Source organism: Triticum aestivum, chromosome 2A, assembly GCF_018294505.1.
Source record: "Triticum aestivum cultivar Chinese Spring chromosome 2A, IWGSC CS RefSeq v2.1, whole genome shotgun sequence".
NCBI classification, from domain to species: domain Eukaryota; kingdom Viridiplantae; phylum Streptophyta; class Magnoliopsida; order Poales; family Poaceae; genus Triticum; species Triticum aestivum.
In genome coordinates, this window is record NC_057797.1 from 302,683,052 (window position 1) to 302,696,140 (window position 13,089).

General features: G+C 41.2%; 1 long non-coding RNA gene across 4 annotated transcripts; it reads right to left on the bottom strand.

Annotated features, from left to right (window-relative positions):
- Nucleotides 1–898: 898 nt before the first annotated feature.
- Nucleotides 899–7,242, bottom strand: LOC123188569 (uncharacterized). Of its 4 annotated transcripts, none has more exons than XR_006494821.1 (7): nucleotides 6,738–7,242; nucleotides 6,412–6,633; nucleotides 6,143–6,312; nucleotides 5,704–5,788; nucleotides 5,534–5,633; nucleotides 2,132–5,123; nucleotides 899–1,584 (listed from the first exon to the last, which is right to left on the bottom strand). It is a non-coding gene; the product is annotated as an uncharacterized lncRNA (long non-coding RNA). The 4 variants fall into 4 exon arrangements; XR_006494822.1 differs by having other exon boundaries at nucleotides 900–1,584; nucleotides 2,767–5,123; XR_006494823.1 differs by having other exon boundaries at nucleotides 908–1,584; nucleotides 5,025–5,123; nucleotides 6,738–7,241.
- Nucleotides 7,243–13,089: the final 5,847 nt, after the last annotated feature.

A 13,089-nucleotide genomic window follows, 5' to 3' on the forward strand; every position in this document is an offset into this window, starting at 1 on the left:
CATGTGTAATAAGAGCCAAAGTCTCATGTTCAGAATCATCTCCACCGTGTTCTTCATGTTTAACTCATGCCCACCATCCTCAGGAGAAATCATCACACACTGAGATTTGCATTCTCTCGCATAATGACCTCTTCCCATACAACAACGGCAAATAATATCACTTGTGTGCCCTGTTGATGCCATGGAAGAAGAAGAGCTCTATGCAGGCCCGGCAGGTGTGATCTTGGCAGATAGTGGTGGTTGTTCCTGCTTTCTTGTATCACGGCTGGAGGTGGCAGCTGATGGAGGTGCCAGTGCAGTAGAATGTGTGGAAGTAGAGGATGCACGCAGTGTCCATGATGAAGGTCGACCTCCAGAAAAGTTAGTTTGCGCCAATGCATGTCAATCCTGCACTTCACGTTCAGCTCTACAAGCAAGATGAAATAAACAAGTGATATTATTATACTCCTTATACTCTAGAATGATCTGAATCTCTCTATTTAATCCACCCATAAAACACACAAGCATAGCTTTATTATCCTCCACAATACCACATCTAATCATGCCAGTTTGTAATTCCTGAAAATATTCTTCTACCGAAACTTTTCCTTGTCTTAAATGCTGCAATTTTGTAGTAACTCAGGTTGATAATATGGTGGAACCTGATAGAGGCGAGGGGCCCGATCTTTCGATTAGATGATAACTATCGATTTGGTGGAGACGACTTTGATGATCCGACTACAAACGTGCACAACGTTGAACCTTAGCAATCGCTAAACCAAGTCCGAGAGGTTATTGACCAGGACGGAGCACGATCAACCTGACCACAAAGGCCTATTCCTGCATGCAATCGAAGAACAAGCAAGAATATGATAAAGATATCTGAATATTGTGAATATATATGAAGTGTTGATAAAAGTGGGCTTTCATAAGCGGTCTTGGTCTGGTCGTTGGACACAAACGAAGTACACGAAGTTGCGGCGATGGCTAACTTTTAACTCAGTAAAACCCAAGTCTAAACGATGCCTTAAGGGCTGTATTTATAGGGGAAAGAGAGGGGATTTTATCCACCCTTGGCAAGGTGGGACTAAAACACCTCCTAATTCGTTTCCCCATACAATACTGATTCTAAAAATAGATTACATGGGCTTGGCCCAAAATAAGGTGGCGCAACACCAATAATAAGCTATGGACAAAATTTATGAAAGGCCATCTTGTATATTTTGTCCATCGTCTAGTATGTCATCATGGTGGCTTCAAAGTCTGAAAATATCCACTAGAACTTCTATTCTTGTTCTCTTCGCACACACGTTCACCTCCATGCTTGATCATGCTCCAATTTTCATCCTTCATCTTCGTGCTAGGCCCTTCAATTGCTGGCAACACAAATGTATGTATGTCAGGCAGCATCATATTCTCATGAACACTAGAAACATTACCAAGAAACGAAAGTACCTGATAATTTAACTGGTCTATGTGAGCTCTAGCAATTGTTCCAAAAGGTAAAACAGCAGGGGATATGTGTGTAACTATGGTAGCCATGTCCTCATCATCCTCCCCTTCTTGAAAAAAGCTGTCCTCAGCGCTGGTTAATCCGAAATGTGGCTAACAAAAGAGACAAAGTGTACACATTGTATATGTATATGTCATCAATTTTTACTGATCTCAATTGTGGCACATGTGACATAATTATACAAGAGCACCTTTGAAAAATCATAAAATATGAAGCCAATATATTATCACAACAAGTCAAAGGCATGAAAATATTGCAACTTAGTTTGCCCATATAAGTGACGCTCTTATTCATATCAAAGGATTGACAATGCTTATCATTAAACCATCCCAACATTGATGAACCACCACCAAGATTAGAGGTCATATCAAAATGATTAAACATTGGTACAATTATTTTCAAACGTATTTGATCCCAATCTGATTTATTCCCTGATTCACATGATCCTTTTGCATCAATAGTTAATTCAATTCATTCACTCAAAATTGTTTGATCACATGGCAAAGTAAAATCATCAACATAGTCCTCTAAAATAACTCGTGTGATCAAAGTAATGGGTAGCTCATCGCATGGTTCATTTAAATTGACAAGGCATTCATCATACTCATGGAGGTGGAAAATCGGTCTCTTTGTCATTACCTCTTATGATCAACTTGGATGATGCAAGTACTCTCGAAGGTGATGTGTCACATATTGGAGGTTATGTAGTCCTCACAACAACGGATGTGGTTGTCATAGTACACCTAGTAGTTGAAGGAACAACATTGTCCTTATGGACAACACGCCATATTATTTTCTGTTCAGCTTTGCAAGCAAGGCAAAACAGAAGGTCCATAGGATAAGACCCGCCATGAATTAATACCTCCTGAATATCACGGATTAATCCTCCCCAAAATCTATCCATCAAATCTTCTTTACTTTCTTCTAAAGAGGAATGCAACAAGATAGTTTGTAAATCATTTCGTTACGGTGTCACTACCTTGTTTTAGCTGTTGCAAATTTTTAATCATGTCACGAGTATAATAAGAGGGGCCAAATGTATGTCTCATGGCAAGTTTCAAATCATCCCAAGTAGTAGGTATATAATCAGGGTGTAACCGACAATATTCGCGCCACCAAACTGAAGCATAACCAATCAATGAACCAACCACGGCCTTAGCTTTTTTACGTTCAGTAAAACTATGGGAAGCGAATATATTATTTATGTCGAACTCCCATTCAATATATAAAGCAGGTCTAAAACGACCACTAAATGGTGGTATGAAAACAACAACCTGATTGTGCGCATTCTGATGTGTGTGCACCGCTTGTGACGGTGGTTCTATTTTGGAAGGTGGTGGCACATCTCCCACGATTGACGAAGCCCACGAATTGACTCTGGATCTTGTCATGATTAGCAGAAACAAGAAACAAAATCCAAAAAGAATGTTCCGATGAACTACTAGGATGTGGTGGTAAAACGCTCATAGTATAGCAAATATCAAAGTCTTACAAGTTCTTACCATGCAGCAGGAGGTGGTCGGCAACCAGTAGTGTCAAATAACTCCAAAAGTTGGTAAAACGATTGCTAGGTGACGTATGTATACACAGTGTAAAAATATGTGGAGCTGGGTTGGCTTTATATATGGAAAAAATGCTACAACCACGTTAATTAATGCAAGCTGAAAATTCATTCAAAGTGGTCGAATGCTGGACTCAGGCTAAAGTGTACTAGAGACACGAGCCTAAGACACAGGGGGATTCATGTAACAACCTTGCGGACGTATGTGGATGCACAAGAAGGATGCAATAAAAATGGGTGTACTGAATAGGTTGAGTGGAAACAGCAATGATAAAGACAAACAGTAGATAAGGTGTACTCTCTTTTTGTTCCTTGCTATCCTGTAGACCTATGTGTTGTGCTGCACACAACCACCCTTTTTGTTATTATAATCCAAACGTGCCTACTACTCCCAATGCTTGCACGTGAACCTTTTTTCCCTTTCTCTCTCTCCAAAAAAAACTGCATGGGTTGTTATTTTTTTCTTAGGAAACACAACCGAATTGACCAACTGACTTTTTATCTCCAACGTGAGGACCTAGGAAAAACCCACGCCCACTTTCCCTTGTTCCAATCTCCTTCCTTATTCTCCCTCTACTCTTTCTTGTAATTCTTCCTCTCTTTTTTTGGGCGGATTAGATTTGCCTTTTTTTCTCTGTGGATACCTTCCAAACTTCAAAATAGATCTGCACTCTTTTAACCAATCCAAACCGGCCAAACCAATCATGTCTTTTCTTTTTTATTTTATTTCTTTCCTAACTGAACTCTCTCTCTCCCACCCGCACTCAACTATTTTTTTTCAATACTAGTAAGTATGCATGTGCAACACACGTATAATCATAGAAAAACAATTCTCAGTCATCCTAATTAAGCCATAATTATGTCAATAAAATGAATGAGTGCAATAATGTAGCTCAAATCTTAATTTAAACTAAATATAGCATTGGAGATATAGTTCTTTTCATATGAGCAACATATCTCGTATCAAACATGCACACACAATGGACTTCTAAACCCTGAACATATAGAAAATGCGTAGTCAATTTCGTCCCGCAGGGCATATTTGACCCATTCTCATAACTCCATTCTTTGTAAAAGCGATAAACCATGTGTATTTAAGTTTCGTATATAATCATTATTCTTCTTATATCTTAAGCCTAATCATATCTTATTTAATGTTATGCACCTTCAGTGTAAAACACTAAATTAGACAGCCGTCAAAGCATCAATAAATGAGAAGCACATTTAACCTTGGAAAGATGCATCACCATGTATCACGAGCTATACTCCCTCCATTCCTTTTTAGTCCGCATATAAGGTTTGGCCAAAGTCAAGCTTTGTAGAGTTTGACTGATTTTATATTAAAAAATATAAACATTCACAATATGAAATCAATATTATCAGATGCATCATTAAACATATTTTCATATTATATAGTTTTAGTATTGTAGATGTTTATATATTTTTATATAAATTTGGTCAAACTTTGTGTAATTTGACTTTGACCAAATCTAATATGCGGAGTAAAAAGAAACGGAGGGAGTACATACAACTTGTGCTACAATGACTTTGTGTAAAAAATAACCACAACAATCGTGAGGCTCCCCATGCGCTACAATCCACGAGACACCTCAAGTCCTTATTAGGTAGAAAATGTACATTAACAAAATGAAAATGAAAATAAAAGAACCGGAACTAGCCTTCAACAAGGCGAGACCTTGTACCTGGTGCACAAACAGGACAGGCAAATCTGAAAGAAAAATTTTCTAACACGCTAGACCGTAAGAAACAAGGGATAAATATGGAAGTAGCCTCAAACATTTTTATCCATCGGAAATGGAATAAAATATTAAATCCAACAGCAGAAAAAATGTTCTGAAATACTTATTATAGCATTTATATAGAATAAATTAATTTCATTCTTGCAGCGGTGCACACTGCAATAGAGGCTACAAAAAAGAAATATCCAGGGAACACTGAGATAAGATTAACCTGTGCAACATAGTATATGCCTAATTTGACTTCAATTTATATGTGGCTTGTCAATGAAATATCATCTGGGATAATCTATTATGCCGGTACATGATTCCCCTGCAACCGCACAACAACAACATAGGTTTATTATCCTGGGTAAAAAAGTCGCACCAGGATCAAGTATGCATCAAGTTTAGTCACATATCCAAAGAACTGGTTCTATACAAATAAAATATATAAAAAAGATATGCTCTCCAAATGACATGTACTTGATTCTAAAAAGGGAATCAAATATTTAGAACATAAGGTATGTATTTTCTTCTAGCTCCACACCATTACTTTCGACTGAAAAAGAATCATACCAATTGCCTATATATAGTATGACATAAATCTGTCCTAAATGATACCATGATTCCAGCAAATGCATAATGAACCCGTTAACTAACATTTTAATATGGTTTGAAAATTGTGCAATTGAATAAGGATAAGTTAGTCTTAAAGCCCATAAAAATCGAAAGTGAATTAACCTGCAAGATAGGTTTGGCCATCGCACTGTAGGTGATCCCCCTGACTCAAGCATGATGGATTGGTGCAGACTCAAGCATGGTGGATTGGTGCAGACTCGCCCTTGAGCCAGAAAAAATGGCATTCAGTTTCAGAAAGGACATAGATGATTAATGGAGGATCAAATACTCACCTCAATGCTTTTTTGGCATGACCAACATGGAAGGAAAAGAGCATTGCTATCGAGGATCAAATATTAGCAATGTAAGCCGCAAATTCTAGGAAGAGAAAAATAATTCAGTGACCCCCATGGAATATATAGTAATTCTCAGAGATAGTGAGTTGGAATTTCTACAACCTACCAAATTTAACTATTTAAGCATGAGGTCACAATCAAGAAATATGATGCTAGTCAACAAAAAAGATTAAATTCAAAATTGTGAGACTATAGTGCAAAAAATAATAAGTTGTAGATGACAACTGTCAAAGCAACATCTGAATGACTGGAAAGAGAACTCGATATGTTGAAATCATGTGTGGACACCAATAACTTGAAAGGTTAAAATCATGAAATTGAACCATACATTCAGAATCCGAGACATAGTAAATAAACTGCACTTGATAGTACAGACCTCACATTAAAAGATGGGTGTTGATCTGCAGAGTATGTTTACATTCAGTACAAAGGCTCGTTGCTTTGTTTTGTCTGCAACTCTGTTAGCAAGTGTAGACCCAAGACAAAGTGTTACAGAAATAATCTCTCGTGTTATATCAGTGCCATCTCTAATCAAAGCAATCACACCTGCAAGAACTTTAGTAGTCAGCATGTTTGCTTGTGGTCACACTAAATATACCGAAACAGTAGGCATAAAAATCTCCTTTGAAAGGATAATTTACTCACTTCGATAGCTATCATCCTTAATCACAAATGAAGTCCAACTGCTGCTACCCGGAAGATTGCTTTCCCATACACAAAGTACGGATGTGGACGAAGAAAGCTCCCGGTGCCAGATCTTGAGGTCCCTTACGCCAGGAAAGAGAAGAGCAGGCAGTCGGCACAACGCCACCATATACTTTTTCTATCTAAGATCTCTGAAGCTACGGGGAGGAGTGGGATATAGGCCTGCAAAAGTTTCCTTGTGTCAGATGGGATCAAGAAGGGAGACGATGGGGAGCACGGTTGGAGGAGATGGCCACCAGGATGGGCATGCAGTCGGAGGAGATAACCTGCACCGGCGTCGATGAGGCGGAGCGAAGAACGGAGGCGATGCCGGGATGCGCCGGCTCGATGCGCCTGGTGCGTCGTCCCTCCCGCAAAGGCCGCTTGGAGATGTGCGCTCTTGGGGCAGGAGGGAGCAGCAGCGTCACATGGGTAGCAGGGGCGGGCGGTGTCGCGAGGTGGATGGTTCAGGGGACGTGGCGGCGCAAGCGCCGGGGCAGTGCAGATTTCGGCGTGGCCGCACGGGTGCCGGGGCAAGCTCTATCTCCTGGATATCGCAGGACCAATGTCACGCTGTGAGGGGCAACAATCGGCGATGGCGATCGTGCACAGAGGTGACCGAGTGGTGCAGTGCGGCGAGGTCGTCGTGCACGGAGGAGACGTTGTTGGTGGGCGGTGTCTGACACACGAGGTCGACGCCATGACAGATGGTGAGGTCAAGGTCCAGCGCATGGAATTTCCTTAGCTTGCTATTAGACATCCGTGATTGTAGGGAGCGGTTGTTCGAGTACTACTCCCTGGTGAAGCACGGTCAGTCAAAAAAAATTGCTAAGTGCACACCATAAAGGGATTAGATTAATGATGGCTGTGAGGTCGAGAATTGTGGGCCTAATCGTGTGGTGCTGATTGGTTTGTGCGATGTTGTGGGACTAATTGCGGGGTGCGCCTAAGAAAATTCTTGTTTGATTGTTTAATAGTAGTGGAGAAAGAAAAAGTGCCCAGATCTGATCCGACTTGCCTTTTTTCTCCAAGAAGGCTGCTCTTTTTCTCCTTTATTTTCTCCAAGGAAATTCCAAAACATGAAAACCACCAACCGAATCAGCCAACTATAGTACTACTTCCTATTTTGTTTCCTTTCCTTCCCTTATTTTTTGGACGCCGATATCCAGCACACGTGTGGCATCTAGGGGGGTGTGCCGCACACCCCGTGTGGTATCGACACAGCCCCGCCCGCATGACAGCGTCCTGGCGCACTGAACCACAGCCCGCACGTCCGGTGTGTGGTGCGATCGCCCACACATCCGGGCGAGCGACCCCGCGGCCTGCACAACCTCTCGTGCCCCATCGTCCCTATCGGCCTATGAAGCAAAGTGCCACCATCCGTCGTTGTCTCCAACTTATGAATCGGCCAATCTTCCCCTACCTCCATAGTCTTCCTTCTCTAGTTTCCATGGCAACCAAAACAGATCTCTAGCGCCCCCTCCCCCTCGACGGAAAACACGGCAATCAGCTAACTTGTCATTCTCCTATCACCTCCTCCTTCCCCTGGGCCCAATAATTTCACTTCGAGATTGCCCACGTAGATGGCGACTGGATCCACACTGTCATGGCAAACACACCATAGATTTGTGTCGCGTGTATCTACAACTAACATGAATTCCGACCGTTCATGTTTATTCCCCTTTCCCCCAAAGAACACAAAATCTGCCATATTCTAGCCTAGGTCTGATCTAAGCTTTTAGGTTGGGGTTGCTACCAGTAGGTGCTCGAGAAGGATGTGTAGGATTCACTAAGTTCCGGGCAGAAAAGAGCCATTTTGGCGGAACATATGGAGGGAAAAAAATTAGTAGCCACCTATCTTTGTTGTTACTTCCTATCATGTAATGTTAGTTGTTGCCAGCAGTTCAACATGATAGTTGCCATCCAGATTATAGAAAGAGAGAATGAATGTGCATGCCCTATCAACAAAAATGCACAGATACGATGTTTTCCTACTTGCCATGATGTATTGGTTGTTTATGCAAAAAATGTGATAAGATTGTGTTTCCTTTTATGAGGAAACATCAAAATGCAATTCGAATATTAGTGCGTTCTTGTTCATGCAGTGACTGAAAACACAGTAGGAGAAGCAGAAAAAATGAATCATGCAGACGGGACTGATCCGTCATTTTCTGGAAGGCCGCAAGCGCCCCCTTGGAATGCAATAGAGTACAATCAACTAATTTCCACACGATCGTTGCTGCCACTACTAGAGAAGTATGCGAACATAGGTACGATGCGTGATAAAAAAAAGTACAGTTGACATGTTTGTGGGCTTGAAAATGGCATTCTACTTATGTACTACAATGTCATTGTTCGCAGGTTCTTATGACACAACCACACATGGAGGGATACTATGGAAAGTTGCAACACAGGGGGCTATTGGTGATAGACATACGGGAGACCAACTTCAAGTAGCAAATGTGGCAAATCAAGGTAACACATAGAAATAGCATACTGATGTGGTAAAAAAACTTGCAAGGATGGCAAGACTTACGATTTTTTTTTGAAAAAACGCAGGACCATCATGCAGCACGTGGCAACAAGCGGCAAGAGGATACCTGCCATCAACGTCGTACACATGTTAGTTGTATGAAGTGATCTTGCCGACAGTGTATCCGAAAAAGGAAACTAGGTGACATTGGTGTTTACGTGGTGTGACAAAAATTGAGAAAAAGGTGACATTGGCGTTTGTTGCTCATAGAAATAGAAAAAATGATGGAAAGTGCATCTGCCAAGTCTGGTCGCCTGTATTTGCCACATGTGGACAACTGCATGTATCAAATTGAATGTATGACTAGTAGTGGCCACACGGTGATTGCACGCAGTTGCCATGTCTTAACAACTGAAGTTGCCATGTCTGAATAGTTGTATTTTCCATGACTGAACAACTCTGTTCCCTTGTGTGAACAACTCTGTTTGCCAAGTGTGCACAACTACATTTACCATGATTGAACAACTACATATGCCATGTTATAGAAACTACGGTTGCCATGCATTGACCAATTGCACATGATCGCAGGTTGTTATGGATGAACCATAGCAACAAAGGTCTCATGGCAAGCTTCACCATTACAGGCCATCGGTATTGCAGATACAGCACACCAAATTGAAGGGACACACCAACTTTGATTAGCACATGCGGCACAACAAGGTAACTATGTGAACCAATAAAAATCGTGCATTTTCTTCTTTGGAAAAGCATTGGGAAAAGTGGATTTGTCATGGTGGTGGTAGCAAACTACGATTGCCACCAAGTGAATACGTCCATTAGTCGTCTATGATCATCTGGATTTCTCAATTACTATCTGTGTGTACACGCCATTTGTGATTTGCCTCGTGGGCTCGTATCTAGAATGCAAGTTTTGATGTTAAGATCCTAGTTGCCATGACTTGGCAACTGCAGCTGCCATGACTAAAAAACTACAGTTGCCATGCATGGCCATATGCAGATGCTCAAGGCTTTCATGTATGAATGATATCATGCCATTCAGATGCAACTGCTATATTTCATTATGATGAATATGCCATTCAAGCAATATTGCGAACACACGTACCAGATTTTTTGCAAGAGCTTCAACTATAATCAGCAGCGGTGCGGGAACATCTACTGCGGGAACCTCATAGCACACATATGGGGTGTTCCATGAGCAAGTCACCGATGTTGTCACAAATAATGCAGAATCAGTGTCAGAACTGGTAATCGTTGCAGCAATGACGACAAGCATGCATGTGCACACCAGCACAAGAACCACTCAAGCAGATAAAACAGCTGCTAATACTGAAGTGAATGATGAAACTGATGACGAAGCGCAAGGGGAAGAAGAAGATGGACAACCAGAAATCATGCCACCTCAACCACCTTATGTTGGGCAGAGATTTGGTTCGTTTGAAAATGCCAAGGAATACTACCAGAGATATGCGTTGTTCCATGGATTTGCGGTGAACAGGGAATACCATAGGAAAATAAAAAAACTAATGAGTACAGTAGAGGAGAGATAAGGTGCTACAAGGAACGAAAGAACAAGAAGGGTAAGGTGTTGTGCCAGTCGTACCAGAATGAAAGAGAGGCTTCATTCTCAAGATGGAATGCCCTGTCCAGATGAAGCTAAATGCAGATGGAGCATGGTGGGTGCTCACCGAATATGTCAAAGAACACAACCACGACTAAATAAAGAAGTTTGACCTAGTAAAATTTCTGAGCACCCAGAGAGGATTCAGCCCCACGAGGAAAATTCATAAGGTTGCTACATGATTGTAATGTTGGTCCATCAAGAATGGTCCAAATACTGTCCCTGATCCCTAGCAGGGATGATAGTCTGAGCAGCATGCCCTACATACCAGTGATGGCCCACAAGTATAGGGGATCTATCATAGTCCTTTCGATAAGTAAGAGTGTTGAACCCAACGAGGAGCAGAAGGAAATGATAAGCGGTTTTCAGCAAGGTATTCTCTGCAAGTACTGAAATAAGTGGTAACAGATAGTTTTGTGATAGGATAAATTGTAACGAGCGACAAGTAACAAAAGTAAATAAAGTGCAGCAAGGTGGCCCAATCCTTTTGTAGCAAAGGACAAGCTGGAACAAAATCTTATAATAGGAAAAGCGCTCCCGAGGACACATGGGAATATCGTCAAGCTAGTTTTCATCACGTTCATATGATTCGCGTTCGATACTTTGATAATTTCATATGTGGGTGGACCGGTGCTTGGGTGCTGTTCTTACTTGAACAAGCATCCCACTTATGATTAACCTCTATTGCAAGCATCCGCAACTACAACAAAAGTATTAAGGTAAACCTAACCATAGCATGAAACATATGGATCCAAATCAGCCCCTTACGAAGCAACGCATAAACTAGGGTTTAAGCTTCTGTCACTCTAGCAACCCATCATCTACTTATTACTTCACAATGCCTTCCTCTAGGCCCAAATAATGGTGAAGTGTTATGTAGTCGATGTTCACATAACACCACTAGAGGCTAGACAACATACATCTTATCAAAATATTAAACGAATACCAAATTTACATGACTACTCATAGCAAGACTTCTCCCTTGTCCTCAGGAACAAACGTAATTACTCACAAAGCATATTCATGTTCATAATCAGAGGGGTAATAATATGCATATAGGATCTGAACATATGATCTTCCACCAAATAAACCAACTAGCATCAACTACAAGGAGTAATCAACACTACTAGCAACCTACTAGCACCAATCCCGGACTTTGAGACATGAATTGGATACAAGAGATGAACTAGGGTTTGGAGATGAGATGGTGCTGGTGAAGATGTTGATGGAGATTGCCCTCTCCCGATGAGAGGAGCGTTGGTGATGACGATGGTGATGATTTCCCCCTTCCGGAGGGAAGTTTCCCCGGCAGAACAGCTCTGCCGGAGCTCTAGATTGGATCCGCCAAGGTTCCGCCTCGTGGCGGCGGAGTCTCGTCCCGAAAAGTTCCTTCCTATTTTTTTCTCATCGAAAGACCTCATATAGGAGAAGATGGGCGTCGGAGAGCCACCAGGGGGCCCAGGAGGTAGGGGGCGTGCCCTAGGGGGGGGCCACCCTCGTGAGCAGGGTGTGGGCCCCATGGCCTTCATCTTTGGCGTGGATTTTTCTTTATTTCTTTTAAGACATTCCGTGGAGTTTCAGGAGTTTTGGAGTTGCGCAGAATAGGTCTCTAATATTTGCTCGTTTTCTAGACCAGAATTCCAGCTGTCGGCATTCTCGCTCCTTATGTAAACCTTGTAAAATAAGAGAGAATAGCCATAAGTATTGTGACATAAAGTGAAATAACAGTCCATAATGCAATAAATATCGATATAAAAGCATGATGCAAAATGGACGTATCAACTCCCCCAAGCTTAGACCTCACTTGTCCTCAAGCGAAAAGCCGATAACAATAAATATGTCCTCATGTTTAGAGGTAGAGGCGTCGATAAAAATAAAATACGGACATGAAGGCATCATGATTATTCTCATAACAGCAACATATATAGATTTTGTCATATGATTACTTATGTTCAAGTGATGATCTATTCACAATGCAAAAGTATAAATCATAAACCTTATTGGGCTCCAACAAACTATAATCTCAGTCATTGAAGAAATTGCAATTTATCGTAACATCGGAAAGAGTCTATGTTAGAGCTAAAAAGCAAGTCCACATACTCAACTATCATTTAGTCCTCCATAATTGCTAACACTCACGCGATACTTGTGGTTCCGGAGTTTTAATCGGACACAGAGAAAGATAGGGGCTTATAGTTTTGCCCCACAACCTTTTACCTCAAGGGTAATGTCAACAATAATGGTTCATGCTCCCCTACACCCAATTATATAAATATATATATATATATATATATATATATATATACCATGTTCTTTCCAACATGCTGAGCTTGCCAAAGGATAAAATAAAAAAGAAAAGGTGAAGATCACCATGACTCTAGCATAAGGTAGATGATAATAATAAAGGATAGGCCCTTCGCAGAGGGAAGTAGAGGTTGCCATGCGCTTTTATGGTTGGATATATAAAATCTCAATGCGAAAGAACGTCACTTTATATTGCCCCTTGTGATATGAACCTTTATTATGC